The sequence below is a fragment of the Kryptolebias marmoratus genome, linkage group LG17 (assembly GCF_001649575.2).
Source record: "Kryptolebias marmoratus isolate JLee-2015 linkage group LG17, ASM164957v2, whole genome shotgun sequence".
NCBI classification, from domain to species: Eukaryota; Metazoa; Chordata; class Actinopteri; order Cyprinodontiformes; family Rivulidae; genus Kryptolebias; species Kryptolebias marmoratus.
The window spans coordinates 22418625-22441533 of NC_051446.1; the positions used below are offsets into that span (position 1 = coordinate 22418625).

General features: G+C 37.2%; 1 protein-coding gene and 1 long non-coding RNA gene across 7 annotated transcripts in view; both read left to right on the plus strand.

Annotated features, from left to right (window-relative positions):
- The window catches only part of sdk2b (sidekick cell adhesion molecule 2b), a 292476-nt gene that overhangs the window by 106660 nt on the left and 162907 nt on the right, over positions 1-22909 (plus strand). The gene's annotated exons all lie outside the window — the stretch shown is intronic.
- On the plus strand, positions 7253-7833 carry LOC112451471. 2 transcript variants are annotated; one of them, XR_003040298.2, is made up of 3 exons: positions 7253-7377; positions 7458-7510; positions 7726-7833. It is a non-coding gene; the product is annotated as an uncharacterized LOC112451471 (long non-coding RNA). The 2 variants fall into 2 exon arrangements; XR_003040297.2 differs by having other exon boundaries at positions 7458-7833.

Sequence of the window (22909 nt, forward strand, 5' to 3'; positions counted from 1 at the left end):
AATCATCAAAATTAAACGAAATAAACATTTGAAATATATGAGTTTGTATGTAATGTATGAATATAATATACAAGTTTCACTTTTTAAATGGAATTACTGAAATCAATCTACTTTTTCATGATATTCTAATTTTATGACCAGCACCTGTATGTGTATGTTTGATATTTATTGAAGATTGTTTTATCTAGCATTAAGAGAACCCTTCATTTATGATGTCTGACCAACCCTCATCTTTCCAGGAGCTGTTTTGTGTAAAATGTCTGTTATGGCAGAATACAGATTTAAAGTGCCTGAGCTGGGTTTTCGACCCACCCCATCTACAGTCTAATTTGAAGTTTGTTACTTATTCAAGTCAAGTAACCTGCAGAATCTGCTGACTCATGTTACTCTTTTCACAACTTATCCAGTCTGAATACAGCAGAAACAAATTGTCCAGAATCATTGACCACTTTAATGCGTTCTAAGATAATTACAAGCCTGAAAAACAGCCAGAAACAAAAGCTAATAATTACAGAAAATCTGACTGAGCTCTGAACAGTAATCATTCCTCAGAGACTTAGTGGAGAGTGAATGAATATGTGACTGAAAAACAGAACAAAGGACTGCCCATTAAGAGCTGCAAACACATCAGATTTACTTCTAATGTGAGCTGACATTTCTGACAAGAATTTGATCTGGAGTAGAATTTATGATGACATGCTTTGGGTTTTTACAACTCCTGTCAATACAATTAAATTTGAGTTTGGGGTCTACAGGGGCTGAGTTGAAGAGGTTAAAATTATGGTGTCATTTGAGTGTGAATCCTCCATAATTCCCACACATACACTAGTTTAAAAAATGGAGCATCTTTTTTCTAGTACTACTTTTTTTCTCTCTTGTGTCCAAATGTGCCAAATTAGTCATCTGAGAAGATGAGGGGGGTGGACAGAGGAACCGAGAAGTAGGGAGAGGAGAGGTGGAAAAAGCAGAAGGAGCAAGAGAGGGAGCTTGTTGAACATGACATCTAAGTATCTAATTACCTCTGTGGCGATGTCAGCCTCCCAGACCAGGCTGCCGTTTTCACACATACATCATCCCCTGGGTCTCGGAGCCTGCCCTGTAGTCTTTCGTCCCCTCTGCATGCCCCTGTGGAGCTTGCAGCACCTTTAATATTCTGCATCAGGGTGGCTGCATGTAAATAGTGAGAAATGTGAGACGCTGCTTCATGGAAAGCGGCACCGGATGTCATAAAACGAAGGTCAGAATGGTTCGTTTTCTTTGTCTTTCCCAACAACACGGTGTATAAAAAGGTTAAAAAGCAATATGCTATGTATGCAAAATAAATATTAATAACCTGCTTAACTATCAGATCACATGTTCTCCTGGAATTTATAGTTTGCTCACATACAGAGCCGCTCTTTAGTCTCAGAAGGAGCAGTATAAATATTTGAATTCATACAATTGGTATCAGTAGTGGAGTGTGTGCCAAGGAGAGCTCCCACTGCTGCTTCTATCATTTTTTTTTCTTCACCATATCCCTTTAGTAGAGCTTATTTGGAGAATGATAAATGAAGGAGAACCTCTTGCATTGCCGTGTTTGAAGACGTGCTGCCAAATGTGCACAGATGATCGCAGTGGAGGCTGGTGTGTGCTGGGACAGAGTTCGACAAAGGGAATCGTTAATACACAGCTGACAATTTTATGGATGTGCAGGCTGATGTCTTTCCATATAGTCATGTATAATTCACTCGCCTCTTTAACTTTTTATTAAGTCAGAAGAGCAGCATATTGTCCATTGTCATCAACTTTTTTTTATCCCTGCACAGTCATTGATTTTCCTTTCTTGCCTTCCTTTGGTTTACAGTTTTTTCTATTTAATACAAAAGAAGACAGAAACGGATATTTCAAAACATGGAGGGGTATCCAGACAATGTGATTTGATTTTATTCTGCACAGGTCAGTGCTGTGCAATAAAAAGATCCCTGAATTCATTCTTTTTACACTTTTCTTGTTTATTGCACACACTTCTGATCCCTGCCTGGTACAGTTTTTCAAGGCCAAATTAGTAGAAAGAAAAACCTGCATGGACAGGTTTTTACAAATGGTACATTTAAAGAGAAGTGATGTACACTGAAGGTTAGAATAAAAAATTCTAAATTAGGTATGCAGTTTCAGCACTATTGGCAGTACCTTCAGTTTATCATTTTAAAGTGGTCTGCTGATAAGGCCTCTGTCACATTTAATGACAATCCCACCACACTTGCCCCAACCTGCACAACTTATTAGGATGTGGCTGGATCGTGGCAAATTTGTAAAATCTCCTTCAATGTAAAGGTAATCATGATGCTGCTGCACTCTCAGCACTTGCCAAATGTTAATTTTTTCTGCCTCTTTCTACTTCTTCAATATGCTCTCCTGCACCCTGACCATTCTCAATACACATGACTCTCTCAGACCATGTCCAGATGCAACTATCCATTGGAAAATCTCACCAAACTAGAGTGGTGCTACTGCCACACTTATACGCATCTGCACCAGGTTGTGTCCATGAACTTGTCGCAATCATGGTTGTAGGGTGTGGCCAAGCTCCACGCCAAGAATACATTGTCCCTACAAGCACCGCAATTCCACATGGACCCCGCATACTCTGCCACCATGCATGCTCATAATCATCAAACTCTAACATGTTGAATTGGGACCCTATTGTTGTTTTAATACACACTTAAAGACTTAACCAAGATCATGGTAAGACCACCCATGTTCCAGCTTTTTTATGTAATAGTGGGATGATCATCCAGTATGAAGGGGGTCCTAAGCACCACATCTCCAGGTATGCTTTAGAGCCACAGTCAGTGTCATACATTTTACCAGTAATTTTGTCATAATTCAGTTAGCTAAATAATAAAGTATAAAAAAGTATGAAAAAAATAAAACCCAAAACAAAAGGGGCAGATTAAAAAACTCCGAGAAGGCACACTAACCCGCACAAAATAACAAACAACTTCAAAAACACAATGACCTGTCATTACAAATGTAAAAATCTTGACATACCAATGTTTCCCAAAAGCGCCATAAGATTCTGCTTCTGAAGTCGAAACAACTGGTATCCTTGAGAAGTGTATGTCATGGCAAAAATTTATCCTAAAGTAAAATGATTAACATCAGCTTGAATTTCATCAAGCAAAAGTAATATACAACTAATTGTAGCCTTCATGTTTTGTTGTTCAGTATCCAAACACACAGCGCAGCTCAAACTTGAACATATTCCCAAACTGTTCTTTTTATGCATTGACCCAGACACTAGTTTTGATTTAAACTATACAATAGAAACTGTACAAGAAGTCAGCCGATAAGATTCAAAGTGGCCCCCTATGTTCGGAAAACCTTAGGTCTCAGACAGCCTGAACTTCCTGTGCACTGCTCCCTCGTCTACAGCCCAAACATCAGTTTATTCTCCGCTGTGCATCCTAGCACAGCTTCACAGTATAACACTTTCAAAGGTATTGTGTGCTTCATGTCACTCTCACCTTCTTTAACTGACTTTAACTGTCTCGGTAGCTTTGTTTGTCCCAGTGGTGACATTTCATGCCTGTCATAGCCCCTCTCTCAGTAGCTGGGCAGCTCAAAGGTGTAGCTGTTAGCATAGTCACCAGCAGAGTCTATTAAAGGCAAAGTGCTGTAATTCTTCGCTTCTTGCCAGTGGCCTGCCTTCACTTCCAATGACACGCACTGTGATATGTGGAGAAAACCCAGCAGCATGTGGCAGCATCCGATTTACCACTTTAGGGTTGAGGTGCTCAATATAGAGGGCTCTAATTTTCCAGTCTGCTGCGTAGGATGCACGGTGTTAAATTGTGTAATGGGATGATTCTCAATGTGTAGTGCTCTTTTTCTACATTTCCAGTGGTGTTAAAATGTTTCTGAACCGTTCAGAATTTTCTATATTACAGCAAAAGTATAAGCTTAAAACTTTCATAAAACTTCTGTACAGAGAGAGAACCCAATTGAAGGAATAAAAGACAACCAAAAATGATCTTAGTTTAAAACCCTGGTATGAAAGGTGCTAGGCAATATGCATGCCTTCAAGTATTTCTTGGCCTTTCATTTTTTTTTATAGAGTAAATCTAGAGGCATTTTATAATTACTTAGGTAAAATTCTGTTTGTTAGCTAAAAGTGTAGTAGTAAGCTCAAATTCTGCACACACAAAGTTAACTTTTTCTTCTTTTAATGTTTTAAATAAAAGGAATTATGTAATTATATCACATTTTCCTTTCCATTTCCTCCTACAGCTCTCATCAGGGTAAAAGGAAAAGATAGTATACACAAAATACTTAAAGTGTGCATCTGTGCAAACACATCCTGAAGCATACTGTCAGGAAGTCCAAAGCCTCCCAGCTAAAAACAAAGATGTTTCTGAGGATCCGTATTTTGTGTAGGTTTTTCTACCCATGTAACAAAGAATATATCCTTTGGGAGGGCAGAGTACAAGATGGATTGAGGAGTTTGCATATTAGCAGAATGAAGGCGGAGGATTCTTTTCTGCTGTTTCAGTTAGATGTCCTGCCTCCAAAGAATTGCTTTACAATCCCATTAGCTCCAATATATATATTTTTTCTAAATCTTATAGCATGAGTGAGGTAATGCAGACTTCTGGATTCAAACATGTTAGCCAAGTGCACTGCCTTATGCAACTTAGAAGACCAACTCTCATTAAGGGACAGTAACTTGTTTATGTTTTGCAATGTGTACCAGGGCTGCCAGTCGTGTGGGTGGTTCAGTTGCATCTGAGACTCCTGTTTAAAGAGAAGAGGGTAGAGTAGCTGAAAAACATCAGGTTTTGCTAACCCTATAACACTGGTAGTGCTTTATTCTTCCAACTGCTGTACAGTATGACTGTATGTAGTTTTCCAGCACGTTTTAGTCATCATGTAGTGTGATGACTAAGTGTAGAAAAAATGCTGCATTTCCCTTTTTGTTCAACATGAGATGGTCTCGGTTTCAGCAATGTGCTCACATCACCGAGTTTTTTCTTCCAATTATACTTTTAAGTCAGCCTCATACCAGTGTGCCTTATCATAAAAGTGAGCCGGTTTCTTGTGCGAGAAATGCATAATCTCTGCTTTTCTACCCTCCCTACAAGCACTTTATGTTAATTATATATCTATTTACACTGAAGCTGCAAGGGAGCATTTTTAAAATCCTCTGTTCCACTTTTAAAACGACGCACACCACGATTCACAAATGATTAAGGAAGGTGGGGGTGACGACACATGAAAAAGAAATAGGGTTTCTTGTTCCTGGGGTGGTGGCAGCAGGTTGAAAAATAATCGCAGGAGGTGTGTGGGAAGACAGAATGACGCTGTACCAGGTTGATGTTCCTCTGGGAGTTAGGAAACATATTCTGAAACATGTTTAGCTAAAAGATTAGTGTTTTTTATCCATGTGTTGAGCATCCCTGAATGTCCTTCTATCAAAAAAAGAGATATGTTGTTTTATTTTTTTATTTATTTGGTTTTTGTCAATCACATTTTGCTCTCCCTATAATGTCAAATGGGCACTTTCCTGCACAAACACAGGAATAGAACTGAGTGAAAGTGAGTTTTGACGTGACTGTATTTTTGAGAAGGCAAAAATAATTCAACTTTTACACATTTTCTGGTGAGACAGAGCAGATTTGTGGCTGTGAAGGTAGGGGATGTGTGGAACATAAACTTTGTGCTTCTGTCATGTTTTGACATCCTTTACCAACATTTCTGGGCCCACAACTACCTTGCGGGTCAAAAGAATTCAGAAGCCCTTTACAGCACCATTTCACATGACAAAAAAAAGTCTGGACACTTAAATGAAATTTAAAGGGGGAACTCTGACTCTGGCAGAGATGGTGAAGAGATCCAAAAATAAAACACATTGAAGGAAAAGAGACTAGACATAAGGAAAATTTGAAAGAAAACGTGGAAAAAAGGAATAAAAGTAAAAACTTTAAGAAGAAATACTAGTGAGTAAGAAGACTAAACTTCTGTGTCTGTCAAAGAAAACCCCAGATTGGTCAACTTCGAGTAAAATTACAAATATTGGCATGTTTTTAAAATGAGCAGAGAATAGAGATGAGGCTAAAGCAAAGTGTATTTGCTATTGCACAAGATTTTGGTGAGATGATAGATTTCAAATTGCCTCAAAAATGTTGCACTACATCAGATGTGAGCAAGACCCTAAGTATATCTGTTCCAAATGTGTAGAGATACATAATAATTACAGCAGGAAAATTAGATTTAAAATTAATCTTCTTTATCTCTATCTGTCTTGAACCCACTATAGTGTCATAGCACAAGAGCATTTAGAGGATACCATCTATCATCAAAACCATGGAAGAATAATCTCCCCTCTGCCTGAGTGGTAGACTCAAATGCTCTTGTTAGCAAGCCACGGACCATTCTCATTACAGCGATGCCCAGCCCTTTCTCTTTTAAAATCCATTTTCTACCTAACATTTATCGACTTGATTAAAAGATACGAAATGGTTGATTAATTATTAATAGGGCCCCAGCTCCTTTTTTAGGTCCTACCATGCTATAAGGGTTTTGTTATTCTCTTTGCTCCTCTGAACTTTGTTTTATTACATCTTTTGCTGCTACGTGCAAAGACAAGGACGCAAATGCTCATGCAGTTTAATTAGGAGTTAGTTACGGAAATGCTTTGATGCTGTTCTTTTACCTTCTTGTGATTTTTTTCCAACGTCTGACAATTAGAAATGGAGTTGCTGGATGTAAAATGTAGATGTTCAATTTGGTTATTTAGCTTATCCAGCAAAATTAAGTTGGTTAATTCTGTTTTACATACATTGATTCAACAGCTGACCAAAGTATTTTGAACCTAAATCTGCTAATTGAAGAATTGGTGATGCCTTTAAGGGTTAGTTCAGAGTTTTTATCCACTGTCAGTTACCTTGAGTCGCCTTGTGCTGAAAAGTGCTATATAAATCAATGTACCTACCTACCTACCTACCTACCTGCAGTACAAACAGCAGTCGGATTGATTTCCCTTTAAAGAATTAGGGAAAAGTTTTCATTGAAAAGTCAAATTATTGCCTAATTGGACCAGGATCAATTCCAAAGCAAATGTCTGCAGTCTGTAACCAGGATAATTTTTCTATATTAGATTTAATTCATTTACTTTATTTTCTATTTTGTTAGATTTAATTTTAATTATTTTATTTAAAAATTTAATTTAAATCCTCCTTTCCTTAATTTATTCAACACAAGCCGTTATGTGACAGTCATGTGATCGTCATTTTGACGTCATGTGACAGCTGCACGTCAGCGTCCTAAATTGACAGCTACGGCTTATATGGCTGCTGAGCGCACCTTAGGCAGGAGACGCTGTCGGATCCTGACGTGCAGGTAGGCATCTGGTCTATTTCTAAGCAGTTGTCAAATGTTTATTATGTATCTTTCAATTGTGCGCCTCTGTTAACTTACAGACATGTGAACATTCGGCTAAATGTTACGATCACGATTTGTCAAGAGGGAACTGGTGAGTGCGTGTTTGGGAGCTGGTAAGCCAGCACTAGCTTTTCTAGCTTGTGAGTTGATTATATTACCAACTTAAATAAAACACTACTGTTCTGTAAAAGAAAACAAGCAAAAAGAAATTGAATTTACATAAGTTGCATGATTATTAGGTAAATTTAGTTAACTATAACAAAATGCATGTACATGTGAACTGATTATTTAGGCCTGTTTATACAGGCCAGGTGTGTTGCAGATTCCTAGTCTAAGGAGTGTACTACAGGATAAATCATGGATTGTCTGGTATTATGTGACCAGACTGGCGAGCTAACCCACTAGCGGATCCGGGAAAAAAAAACACAACTTCTGGCATTGAAGAAAGCTCTTCTGATTTGGTTGAGGACATCAGGCCATAAAATCTTCACTCTGGACTGGCCGCTTCAGAAAGAATTGGATTTAACTTTTGTTGTTCCTCTCAACATCAGTAAGAACTGTTGGATTCCTTGGATTAGGGAACCATTCTGGACTTTAATAATTGTTGATCAACTTGTATATTTTGTAAATATTAATACAATTCACTGATTTTGCACCATCTGGTAGTCTGTGTTTTACAATTTGCCACTTCCTTTAGTAGACGAATCTAGTTTGAGAATTAACTCCAGCTTGGATTATTTCTTTAATAATCTTAGAATAAAAATTGGGTTACAAGTCCTAAAATAATTCCAGTCTCAGAAATTTTATACAGTTTATGCAAGTAGTACTTAATAACAGTAGTACTCTATAACTTTAAACTGAACATGTTAGTTACTCTGGCTGAATACACTTATCTGATGGAAAAGAAAGATACTGTAAAAGTCTAGTGTTCTTTTGAGCTGCTAGTATTACTTTTGAAGCAGGTAGCTTGTGTGGTTAGCATCTACCAACCTGTACACAGGGACGATTTATGAGCTTTTAAAGGATCTCAAGATTTATAAGTGACCTAATACCTAAAGAAAAAGAAAAGATCTACACTGGTTCTCTACTTTAAGTTGTGCTCAACAGGAAGATCAAAATACTCTAACCCCTTCTTTGAGTCACACATGCTACTAAATCCCCAAGAAACATCAGCCAGGTACAGCACCATTCTTTTCTTCCCACACACCGATTACTTTCCCACCTGCTGCCTCCAACTCAGGAAAGCGCCGTGAAAAGCTCTTACTCTCAACCTCACCAGGAACATTACACTTACATTTAGTTATTAAATGACATTTTTGCTTTCAGATATTCCTTTTAAGATCGTATTTTACCTCCAACAATCAGTGTTCTCTAGATACATTTCTAGTCTTTATTATTGTGTCTAAAGGTTAAAAGAAAAAAAAACCTTTAACCATGTGTCTATATAGTGTTTCTCTATGTCAAAGTAGTGGCAAAGTTCTTTGAGACGTATCATTTCAAGTGTTGTTAAAAAAAAATTTTCTCATACATGTTACCGGAGAGTTTACTACACTCAACAAGCTACATAACAAAAAAAAACTTGCTATAAACATTCAGTGTCTGACTCATCAGTCTATATAGGTGAAAATTTCTCTTTGTTGCAAACATGTCTGTCTTACATGTTGCTCAGCAGATAAGTGGCCAGAACTGCATAACTGCTTTTACCTTTAAAATCAAATAATACAACCTGAAAGATCATTTCTTTTGGAGGAGTGAAGGTTTATATACAGAAATTAAATTATGGCTGCTGTACAGCAGTTGAGTAGCGGTGTGGCTGATGCGACGTAAAAACATAGACCATCTTGGATCAGAAGCTGAGAGGGCCAGCTACTCTAATACTAATCAGTGAAAAATGTCTTTATCTGTACTTGATTGGATCAAAACATCTAATTTTTTTTTCTGCATGTGTATGAGTGTGTATTTGTAATTTAACTTTGGTATTTCAGAATCGGTCAGCAGGATGTCAGTCTGCACAATGATTAGTCAGCATTTTAAGAGGAGACCTCAAGGTGAAACATGGTTCTTAGCAGGGGGTGGGGTTTACTGTACAGTTGACTTAACACTGTAAAGAGAGTAAGGGATTTGTTTTCGACTAAATTAAAAAAAAAAAACCTTTTAAAACCAGTTTGCTGGCTCCAGCACAGCTGCTGCTGCCGGTCATACTAGTGCATGATAAGCAGGCTGAGTAAATGATATATTCATACAAAAGGCACCATGAAGTAGTTCCTGTTAACACCTGAGGCTTCCTCTAAAAACTGAGACTTCAACTGGTCTTTGTTGCATCAGATCTTTGTGGGTTAATGCCACTAATTTGAAGGTCAGGTTTATAAATTTCTTTACTTCTTTTGGTAAATAGCCAATCAGCTGAGGTTATGTTTCACAGTACTACAAATATCTAACACTAGTGTTCCTTGTGACTTTTTCAGCTGGTAACTGCTTGTGAGTCTGTACCATTATAATGAAACGGATGGTTCACACACCGGTTTCTTCTTTTTTTCACCTACAGATGCCTCATGGTAAAAAGTGCAGTTAAAGTAGAAAGATCATTGAGGTGTTTGGATTTTTCTGGTTTGCTTTCCAAAATTGGTTAGCTTTGGCCTTGTTTTCTCTAATGATTTTGCACACTTTGAACTATTTAAAATTTGTGTCTTGTTAGTACCTGTAAATTAATAGTCCTCTAAAAAACTATTTTTCCCCCTAAATGTTTGTCTTTTGCTGGTTTTACATTTGTATTTCTTTTAGTGTTATAACTAATCTTAACTATAAACTTGTCTCCCTTTTGATGATCCACCTACCTTAGAAGATTGTTCATTTGCTTCCACCTGTGCTTGTTATTTGGATTTGCCTCCTCTTCATTACACTGTTGCTAAGTTTTGCTGCATTTTATTATGTAGAGTTCCTTGAAATGATAAAAGTTGTCTGTGGGGATTTGTGCAATGATAAAGTATATTGTTCCCAGTTTCAGCAGTCAAACCTTCTTCTGACACTTATGGATGACTTTGAAGATTTTTTATAGAGATGTGTCAGCTCAGTGAATTGTGGAAATAAAACAGAATATATAATGCTAAATTATTTATAAAAATGAGATTGTTTTTCTCCCTTTGAGAACAAAGTACTTAAGTGTTGGCAATACACAGTAACTCCCAATCAACAGAACATGAGTGTCTTAGGACCTAGTGTCAGGCAGAAAAAAATGAGGATTTATTCAGAAGTACAGCAGGTGAGCTGAAACTGGTGAACCCCCAACAGTGACCCAGTGTTATCAAGAGGAAACCAATTTCTTGTTGCTATTTAAAACAGCAGACAGAATAGAACGGACCCTCCACGACACAACAATCTCCGCCCAACGTCCAGCGTTACTTCCTGACTGTCCAATTTCCTGCGAGTCTCAATAACACTAGTTAAAACATCTATGTGTGTGTTCACAAGTGTGGTTTCCTAGGTTTTCTCTAATTTCCTCTCTACCTGTGCTAGCCTGAATTGCTTCCTGTATGTGATTGATTTACACCTAATGGGGGCACCTTTTTTGTCTCTTGTTCTGTCACTCTCTCAAATCCCCTTGTTTGCAAGATCTTCACTGGTTCTCTACTTTAAGTTGTGCTTTACAGGAAGATCAAAATACTCTAACCCCTTAAAAAACAAAATTTATGCTGGGATATCATAAGGATAAGAAAAAAACCTGTCATTACTTAAAGAAATGAGGCAACATTTCATAAGTGCATTTACTTCAGTATAAATGAGTCATAAGTGGGCCAACATGAAATCCAACAGCTTTAGTCAGATAGTTTTATTTCTGATCCATGAACATTCTGATATGAAATACTCCCATCAGTTATTGATGAACACTCTTTCCCAAGACACAGCTGTGTTTTCTTTCACACTCATGCTTAAAATATATGAGATTCTAAGAGTTTGCCAAAAAAAAAAAAAGGAATTTCTTTATTTTATTTTTTTGGATTTGGTAACTAAGAGTAGACAGACACAAATCCTAGGACAATAAAGGCAAGAAAAGTGTAATGAATCAGACATTTCTTTCAAATGATTGTTTCTCAATATTTTTTTACATGCTCCATTCTAATTTGGTGAAAAAAAGCAACACAGATTTAAAATGACAACTGAAAAGCAATGATCATACGTTTCATACAGGCATGTTAATGGCATGTTGTTGTTTTTTTTCTTTTTGGGTCTTTCTTCAAAGTAAAATGAGTCAATCTGCAAAGCTTTCCCTGTTCTAAGGTTTAGGTGCATTTTAGTTCCTTAGCACATTTCCTCTTGTCAGCAGGTCTCAAAACTGCACAGTGTTCTGGCTGGTGAAGGATGTAATCACTGAAAATAAGAGCGATCTGGGCCCACATTCAGAGGAACTCAAGTTGAAAGACTGCACTTTTTCAAAGATGTGAGACTTTTGCCCCAAAACCCTGGGATGTGGGGAGCTTCTAAACTCGAGTATACGACAGGTTTTCTTACAAAACGTCTTCAAAAATTCATTAGTTCTGTCTGTTTTATTCTGAATAGTCGATTATGTTCCCATTTTTCGACTTTATGTCTGCAGACATTTGTCTTTCCATCCATACAGTTTCTACAGTATCTGCCACCTTTTTGCTTCTCTGCCTCATCTTCTACTGCTGAGCAGTCATGAGTGCTAGTCCTCTCGCCCTTTCTACTTGTAGCCAGCAGAGCCAGTCTCATAGGACTTCTAAAAGCAGTCTGCAAACAGTCTGACAAATGTGTTGCTTGCTGTCAATGTTGCTAACATAAGTTTTGAAGATTTGTCAAAAGAAAAAGGGAAAAAAAAAACCTACGCTGCACTGCAGTTTGTCGTCTCATCTTTCTCTCTGTTACTCCTTTTTTCCAAGCAGCCTTTGAGTTCACCCTTTTTAACTGGCCCGGGAGCTCAGCTGCTGACCTATAAAATATGGAGCCTGTCAACATCTGTTGAAAGACATGGCAAGTGATGGTGATGATGGGATTTACATTCTATTAATGATTTGGAAAAGGGAAGAGTGTGCTGGGAGGGGTGAAGGAGGGAGAGTGGGCAAAGGGATTGGTTAATGGATGATGTGTGGATGTGTTCCAAATGTTAATGTGCCATTTCAGGACCAAAGTAAAGGTCTGTGAAGTGAAAGCAAGAAAGAAATGCCTTCAATGGTCAGACTCTGGGATTTGTTTGGGTACTGCTGACATGTTTTTTTTTTTCTTATTTGGGGCATGTCTAAAAGTTAGACATGGTGTCTGCTTTCCACCATTCATCATCTAAAGTTCTGAATGCAACCTTTCTACCTCTGGGTAAAGCCAAAGTGGTAAAAAACGATTTGTTTCTACTGTGTTATTTGTTTTTAACTCTTGTTTCAACAGTGTTACACAGCTGTTTTGTTAGGACACTTTGGCTATTAACATGCATGGAATAGGACTGTCATTGTTATCAGTGTGGGAGATAGACTAGTAAAGCATTGTTTTAAACCAAATTTAGACTTTTTCAGCAACCAAAGTAGATTTGATTTCAGTCAAGTAGTTTTACCTGCTTGAGATGCTTTACGTATCAGTCATACCATCAGTTTTGACCAGCTGGCAAAGACTGGTAATCTTGTAATTGCTCACAAAATATCTCACAAACCACTGGATGGATTTAAATAAAGCTGTCAGGATCTGATTTTTTTTGGTTATATTTCAGCAGTTGTTCTTGTGTTTATTGCTAGGTTTAGTCCCCTGCTTTGTTACCATGTTTATTTTCTGTGTTTTGTGATTCTTGCATGTTTGCTTCTGCTTCTTGTTTTCAGTTGAAAATTCTCTTTGGTTTAGTTCCAATTTCTCTGTGCCATCAGACACGTCCTTCCCCAGTTAGTACTTTTCTATAGTCAGCCTGCCACACTTAACTACACCTGTTGCCACTCTCCCAATTAACCCCAGCCTTTTAAATCTCCACTTCAATTCATCTAGACTCTGTCATACTTTCCTGCCATACCAGGGTCTCCTCTGTGCCTCTCCTTATGTTCTGTAAGTTTTTGATACCATGTCAGCCTGTTTGTTTTTTCTTTATTAAAAAAATTAAGCTTTCTTGATCTCTTTGTGTATAAAGTCTGCGGTTCTGAGTCCAAACTTCCTAAAACCTGACAGGAAATCTCAAAAAGTAATAAGTGGATGTACATCTACAACTCATTAGCTTTTTTGGAGTCAATTTAATTCAAGTTGACCACCACAGCTAAGAGATCATAGCAAACACAAAGTGGCTAAAACTCAGCCATTTTTGCAGTTATTGAGCTAAAAAAATTGGTGTGTCCCTTCTTTGTTTCTTTGTTTAAAGCTTTCACATACAAGGCAGCAGGCGATATTCGTTCTTAAATGAATGCTAACATACATTAGAACTCTGGCACAAAGGTCTTTTTTTGTTTTACTGGACAATTACTTATGTAGCGAGTCAAACCTATTACTATTGTCCACACCGATAATTCTTAATAGAAGATGTTGACTAGAACAAAAAACACAAAGCCAAGGTGTCAAATATATCCACAGTAATCTGCAATTCAACTGAGGCAAGGGAGCATTGACTTACCTTTTGTTTTCATTCTTTCTTCTTCTGTGTGCACTCATCAGTGATGACATTAACAGCAAAGAAAGCTGAGATAGACAAAAAGTTGTATTACCCTATCATACAGGGTTTCTTTTTTTTCTTTATCTTGTTCTTTTTTGCTTACATATACCACCATGACTCATTCCAGTGTCATACTGGATGTGATTTCAAGAGTGTGATCTTGTAGTCTGAATTTTACTGACAGGCCAGTTGAATGGTGAGAAGAAACAATATGACACTGTGACAAATTTGTTTTGACTTGAACAGTGTGTTCTGTGTATGTGGTAAAATACATGGCAGGTTTACATCACAGCTACATACAGTTTTAACAAGCAGGATAATGCTGTATTTCGATGTGTTTCATAAAGTGTTGTTATGTCAGAAGGTGTGGGATACGCATGCAATAACTGCAAATATTTCTACTCCTAAACTTTTATGTTAACGAGCTGACTAAACATGCCTTTATTTAGCTTTTTTTTACTTTTATGCAGTCTTTGGTTGCATTTCTGATTTAATTACCCTGACTGTAGCTCTTGTTATGAAGCTTTATAAGAACTTGTTTCCAATCTGACTCTGTCCCCTTCTGCTGATCAGTACTCTGTCTGTTCAAAGTGTTTTCATGTACACGATTAAAACAGAATTGGTAGTCTTACATTGCCAGCCCAACATCATCTAATGTAGCTTCTGCCATTGTTGAACAAGAACAAAACCTAGACCTATAGTGTCTAATCCTGGTCCTAGGGAGCCACTATCCTGCATGTTTTAGGTGTTTCTCTGCTGTGACATACCTGCTTTGAATGACTGAGTGAATAACAAGCTTCTGCAGAACTTGAAGACCTGCTTTTCAGCAGGTCTTCCCTTGAGGGCCAGGATTGAACACCACTGTCCTAGACTTATGTGCAAAATGTGGTTACTAATGGCATTCATTAATGTTTGTACTGTAAATCATCAATACAGCTCCTTTTTATTCAACATATTCAGACTCCAAAGATGCCCACCAATACACCCCTGTTATCTAATCATTTGTTTATGAATGTATTATGATTTTACAACCAATTTAACATGTGTGTAAATTGCTCAGTACCTTGAAAAAGTAAGTACCTCTTTACTCTTGCTCACCGGTCTGAGGTGGAGAATCTGTCCCAGTGGAGCAACATGGCCATTTTTCACTTGACTCCAGCATAGTACCTAATTTCCTTGGGTGCAGACGGCTCCTCTTCCAGCTGGCCTTACTGTTCTGACCTCCCCACCTAACCCGCAAAACTCTTTGCCATCCACCTCCATCCTTCTCTCTAGCTGTTTATCTGCTTCTTTTTTTCCTCCCTCAATCCGTCTGGGGCCATACGGCGGCTGATGGATTGCCCCTCAGGAAGAGGTACAGGAAGGTTCAGTTCTGCTTTTCTGGAACTTTTCAGAGCTAAACTAGAGATGGAAATAGATGAATTGGTGCAAGATTGGTAAAGATTTGAGGGAAGAGAGAGATGAAGGGGGGTGAGAAATATGTTATGGGCAAAATAAGTACTGAAGAAAATGTTCAAAATTGTCAGTGTGAACAAACAATCCTTCCCAGTGTTTCACCTGCAGTCTCCACCCTCTCTTGCTCATGTCTCCCTTGGCGATCAGCACTCTCTTATTTTTCACCTGTGTCTTCCCTACCCCCATTCTACCTCTGTTGTCTGCTGTCAGTAAAATTGACTTGGGACCGCTGTGTTTTCTGGTACATGTTGGTAGCATTGCTAAAATGTTCTCACTAAGTATTTGTTTGCGCTGTCAAGGTGTCTCCTGAGTGCCTGCATGCCTTCTGTTGAATATTTATCACTTACTTAATACTGTTGCTGCGCCTCACTCCCACCCCCAGAGACTTGGACTCTCCTCAACCCACCACGATAACTCTGTTTCATTTTCCCTCTTCCTTCTCTACTCCCAGTTCTGTCGTTATCGTTGCCTTTTTATGTCTTCCAACCTTGTCTTTAGTGCTTGTCGGAGGCATTTTATTGTATAGCCATTCAATGTTTGTGTCACATTTGGTTTCATTGTCTTTTCTGTCCCTTTCCTAAACCTCGCCTACAGATTTATAATGTCACACAAAAGTTAAGGGACACATGGTCAACATTTCTGTGAATGTAAATAGCTATGCGAGTGAAATGTAACTTGATCTCCAAAACTCATAATGTTAAAGATTAAACATGGTTTGAAAGTTTTATGTGAGGATACTTATTGATTCCATCTTTTTTTCAGCATTTTTATTATCTTTTAGTTTCTCTTTGGGGGATTTTGTTACTCATTTTTCAGGCAAATGTCTTTTGTTGCCACCTTGTATCACTTTTATTTTGAGCTATATCCAGCCTCAGGTGACTGTTGTGGTTTTTCACTTGGGTTTAGGAATCCTTTAGAAATGTTATTTGCATTTAATCTTCTGCTTATATAAAATAGTTGAAAGGTTTTATTATTAATATTATTATTAATATTTAATCAAATGTATTTATTAGTCCACAGTTGACCTGTTTTCTGTGTCATTGGCTGCAAACTAATGCTGAATTTGATATTTTATATGCAAGAAAGGTTTATTGCTTGTAACTCCTTTGGTGAAGGTTATACTGCTACAAGTAATGCTATTCAGTAAAACAATGCCTCATCAGCCCAGAATTTGCTGTATTTTGCAGTCAAACAGGTTTTCTAATTATTTTTTTAATCACAACACTACACACGGTTTTGTCAGAAAGAATTCCTCATCTCTGACTTCAAGGTAATCATTTGTTACCTACATACAATGTAAGAAATGAAGTCTGAATAGGCTGAGGTTTATCTCAATGTGCCTTTTGAAATGATGACTGTGACAAGCCATAACCCTAAAATTGTGAAAAAACATAACTGAGCTCAGATTTTAGACATCTTGATTTTTCACTTCATTCAATTTAAAATTTGGACCAACTTGTAAATGAAAAAAGCTATTTCTTATGTTTATGGTCTTTTATTTCACATAATAGCAGTTTTGACCCATCTGTTAATATAATAGTGCAGCACATTATACACAATTTATAGTGATTGCAAAAACAGTGATATTGCAATTGCCTCTTTTCACTGTACAAGTTAATGTCATAAGCATCCAAAGTTTTGCCTCCTGCTTTTGATATTCTGAATCTATATATTTTTATTTTAAAAAGGGAGAAGGGACGTTTGCATCTGCAAGCAAGAAGCAAAAGAAGTGCAAACATTTAAACTTCATAGACAAAATAGTCTCCCTTGTGTGTTTCGTTTCCTTCAGTCTCTCTGTTTATTCTCATCACTCACATAAGCCTGGGAGGGATAGAAAAAAGGAATAGTGGTGCACTGGAAAAACATGTATTCGTTTAAATCGCAGCTCAGGCTGAAAAAAAGCAAGTTCAATTTCACACAGGAACTATTCTACAGCATGAGTGTTTCTCACTGTAAATATCACCTGACACAATGTGCTCTGGTCAATAAGAAAGGAATAAGGTAGAAGAAGAATGTAGGTAAGACAGTAAAAAGATCCGATTTGGAGGATTTCATGAGGTAAAAGGGAAATCAGAAGTGAAAACAGTACAGCAGTCTCTTGTCTCCATTATTCTGAGTCAACCACAATTTGTCTTTTTTTTTCACTCGTATGTTGGGTTTCTGGTGTTTTTTGTTATTAGTTTTGCCAGTTTTGGATCTGTTTCTATGGTCATGCCACTAGTATGTCACATATTTTAAATATTTTCTGTTTCCTGTTTTATCTGTTTCTTTCATCAATATTCTATTAGTATTCAGCACACCTGTTGTCACTCAGTAGTCACCCTCATCAGTATTTACACTCCCTGGTTTTCTTCAGTCTGTCAGATTGTCTTTTAAGCTCCATGCATCTTGATGTTTGCCAATGCCTCTGTTGCATGTTGAGAAAACTGGTCTTTCGTCCCTGCATTTCTGCTACAATTCACTATCCACCACATGATCAGAACATCCTATCTCTTTGAGAAATCCCTTTTTTTTAAATTTGCACCAAATCATTTATGACATCTGCCACTTAGTTAAAGTTAAAAGGCATACTTCTGTCATTTGGTCAAAACCTTAAATATGGCACTGACCTAATGGACACAAGCAGCTAACAGAGATATGGCAGAGCCACATTCCAGTCTAACAAACTTATAAACAGACAAGCTTTAAACAAACTTAAATTGCATGGAATGTGCATGTCTTTGAGCTACAGCTGACAGCTTATTATCAAAAAGCCCTAAAAGAAATACTATTTTTAGACATTTTCTTGTTTCAAATGTTAATTTTTCATAATTTCTGGAAAAACAAGGGTATCACAATTGTGTTTGTATCTTCATGTATCTTTTGTTTTTGTGGATGTACAGCAAAGAATTTATGATTTATCATTTGCAGATAACCTACAGACAGTTTGTTAAGTGCATTTTACTGCTACATGATAAATAGTGTTGGGATTCTCTAGTTAAACATTGCAGCATGAGAGAGTGTATATTTGTTTCAATTTGGCCCTAAAGAGGCAGCTCATTTGCCTCATGAGTTTAGACAGTGATCACTAGCTTAAGTTTAGTGTAGAGGTGACTAATGTATAACCCAAATCTTGCATCTGTGTACTTATTTTAGCCACTCTTGAATGGTAATCTTGTATTTAGAATTTATTAATGCTGGTAAAAAAAAAAAGTTACTTTTTTTTTTTGGTATAGCTAGTTTGGTCAAATTTTTATTTATTTATTTATTATTTTTTTGCAGAATAAAGTAGAAAAAACAGATTTTGAAATGCAATATGATCCAGAAAGCTTTTTTTTCCCCCTTTCAAATTTCCCAGTCACTGAACTGCATAGATGTACAAAACACACAGCTCCCTACTGTGTCACAGTCCCACACTGAGGCCTCCCTTCTGAAGTTCTTTGACTCCCCTCTCCCTCATCAGCTCTATTAGAAGTCAGTACGGTAGCGCTGTCTCCCATCTTGAAGCCATTTTGTCAGGAAATGGTATAATTCCCTCATCTGGATCCCATTACAGCCAGGCGGGCTGCTATTCCTGTGATATCTTTACAGTGTAATTAAGGGCTTTGTGTCTCACAGCCAAGCACAAGTCGGTTTTCTTTCTCTCACTGTCTTGCAGCTTAAATCCATTGCCACTGCTCTGGAGACTCATTTTCACCATCGGCAAAATATATACACATACCTCCCTGCACACAGTTAAAGCTCATTCATATAGATTGCAAAGGTGGTGTAGTGAAGCTCTTTGCATTAAGGATTTGACTCAGCCTTGCAAAGTTTTCTAAACTTGGGTTAAACTGAACTTGCATTATCAAAATCATTAGACTTGTTGTATGTGGCTAAGTAAATGTGCAATTTACTTTTACAGTTACGTTAGTCTTTGAAGATGGTAAAATTTAATTTATCAAATTTTGTCTACATTTAGCTCATTAGCAAATTCCCCAGTGCATTTTTAATGAGGAATTACACAAACAAGTGTTGCCTTAACATTTGAGCTCACTTTGTGTAAAACAATTTCAGATATAATTGAGATCTTTCACTGTTTCCGTCACCAAAAAGCTACAACTATAGCAAAAAAAAAAGATGAAAGAGAATTTGATCGTGTGTATCATATGACTCTGACATCCTAGGTTAGGTTATCCTCATCACTTTGTTGTCCAAGAATGATAAGGAGGAACCAGTTTTAAAACAAGCGTTATGGAATCTCATTAAAATACCTCCCTGTTAAGACCTCCACCACTTCAGTTCTCAAAGTGGAATGAACTAAAGCTGGGAGACCGGATGGTCTCACTCCTGAATCTCATATGTGCTTTAAGTGGTGAGAGGTGGTGGGGGGGGCACATTTTATGGACATGACGTACACTGCACCAAAGTGAGCTGCTTTCCAGGAGCCTAAACATGGACATTAAAGGTGGTTGTCCCAGATAACCCACATGAAAAGCACTGTACACAAACACATAGTAACACACTGACTACATACACATTCGCTCTCAGTTCTAGCTGTGCTGTGATCTTGAAAGCCTGAGTCCGTGTCATTGGAAAATCAATATGGCTTGCTTTTTCATCCAATTAATTAGTTACTGCTGGATGGAGCTAAGTGTGTGTGTGTGTGTGTGTTTGTGTGTTTGTCTTTGAGTATAAATGTGTGTATTATATCTTCCTATTCCTGCAATCTGTACATGGATGATTTGAATCTTGTATGAGTATTTACCATTGCCTTGTTGTCATGTTTCCACAATTACACAACATAAAGCTGCTCTGCATTAAATCTGAGCAACATAAATCTGCCATATTGCATTCCTGTGAATACTGGACAGCTTGGGATGATGTCACTAATACTGCTCCAAGCTAGCAGCATTTAATGACTCTGTGGCAAACAATAGTGGTATAACCAGATTAGTCCAAAGCCTTATGTCCTGGACGCCCACTTCTGGCACATCCTCTGAGGATGAGTGTAATCCTTCAAGGCTTTATGCACCTGCCTGCTGACAACACAATGCAATGATATGCAACGAAACACAATGCTGTGCTAGACAACATTAAATAAACATTTAGATAATTGACTGTTGTTTTTCAAGACACAGCAGAACAAAAAAGCTCATGAAAGCATGGCGCTGTGACACAAAATTCATTGTAACATTTTACAACCAATGCAGAGCACAAAACTTTAAAACATGATGTAAATGTAAATAATGTAATTACCCAAAATTGATTATGTGAAAATAAGCTGACAAGTATTTCAATAATGTATCCAGTTTCAGAAGTTCCCATTACATTAAAGCAGTTAATAATGCCAGTGCATATCAATCAAGGAAGGATTAGCATCAAGGTTGAATTTGATAGGGTGCTTCCATGTGTGCTTGGTGCACAAATGGTAGTAGTGCCAGTAAATGCCAATGGCCATTTAATGTACTTATAGGAAACCGTAGAGGCCTGATCATTACTCACGGGGCGCAAGTACAAATGAAAACATTTCCACTCACAATTTTGTGCAGAGAAATTAAAGTCTTTGGACTAAAACGGTTAAGAAAACCACTGATTTAAGTAAAAATAATAATAAAAACAGCTTTTTGGATATAAAGCACAAAGATAAGACTCTGTGGCAAAGGTTCCCATGGCCTGATTCCTACTTTAACAAATGAGCTTGAAAGCTGTGAATGAAGTGCTGTGCACTAATCTGGCAAACTTGTTATAAGATCTTGGTGAAAAATCTTTTCTGTTCTGGATAAAAATGTTTGAAATGGCACAAATCTATTTTTAAAAAATGCCATGAATTAATTAGCTAAAATTGGTCTAACAAAATATTAGAGCAGGGTGTGTAAGTTTCTGTGTAACAATTAATGTACTTCTAAGGGTTTGATATTTCTTTGCCTACTAGGCCTTCTCAGCCAATAATGAATTTAATACAAAGTTTTGAATCAATTCCACTACTGTCCAGAATGGTCAGATTTGGCAGCTCTGAAATTAATTTGTAATAACTTCAAATATTAGAGCTTGTACATGCAGAACGAGTGCATATAGTAAGAGAATAAAGAAATCCAAATATTTGTTTCCCCCTTCATGTAAAAAGAAAGCTGTTAACAGAGGATTTCATCCCTTGTAAAATATAATTAACTCTGCCGTGATAGAATCACTGGAAATTTCAAACCCATTTGAGCAAAGAATTAATTGTTCCACAGCTTTCAGGGTATAATTGTGATTGGGAATGTGTGTGGCAGCCAGGGCCAAAGACACTGAAGTTTTGTATTCTGTGTCCATTTGCCTTTATTCTTGTCAACTCAGTATTTCAAAACAACATCTTAATTTTTCTCAATTATCCACTGGAGTATACGGATGAGCTGTATCCATACTCTGTAAAGATAAAATAATCAATTGTTAAAATTTAGAACAAAAAAAGTCACCTTAAATGTGTCTTCATCATGTTCTAGGAAAAAAAAAACATTTCTATTTCAATATAACTAAAAAATCTAAATGGAAGATTGAGAAAATTTTGGTTTGATGTGGAATTTGTGATCTTTGGTGCCCGCATTGAAACTTTTGCAATTTTAAAGATCTTAGGTCTGCTAGGTCAAAGATGTACATGTATAATATCTACAATTTTAAAATGCTTTGTTTTGAATTTTGTAGTCTGACATCCATGTTTAAGGCTTTTTGTATAGCTAACAAAATATACCCTAGTACTCACTTCAGTGACCATTAGTTTAATTTATTTTAACAAATGTTGTGCCCCAAGTACCCTTCTGTGTTTTACAATAATCACATTTCCTAAATGTATTAGTATCACCTTACCTCTGCCTATCAGATTACTATTGAGCTATTCATTCATTACTACACAATCTGGGCCTACTTCTGAGTATTTGTTCTCCAAATCTTTTCGTTTGATACAGAGTTGTCAAAGCTATGCCTGGATAAGCTATTGTACTGCACAGTCATTAACTCTATCCATCAATAAAGGATTCCATTTTTATTGTGCTGTTCACCCCAGGCCAATATTTGGAAACTATGCTGCTGAGCTCAGTACTGATTGTGGAAGGGGCCTGGGTGGAGCATGTCCCTGGCTCATGTTACTGTAACCAGTGCTACCAAATAGCATATCTGAGGAAGAAAATCAATGGAGCCTGGGAATTTAGAGCAGTGTGTGATGGTATCCATTGCCAGCCCCTGTTCTGGTTAAGTTTCTTCTGCAACAGGATGGTGGAATACTATGATGGTCAGTTAATTTTCAGTATTTAAGATTATTTTCCATAAATAGGATTAAAAATGCTTATTATTTTTCTATATCTTCTCTTGAATCTATGACGCACCTTGCCTGTTCACCCCAATACTTTTCTCAGTCATAAGATTTATCTGCAAGACATATATTTTATAAGTATATTTATTCCGAAAATAGTG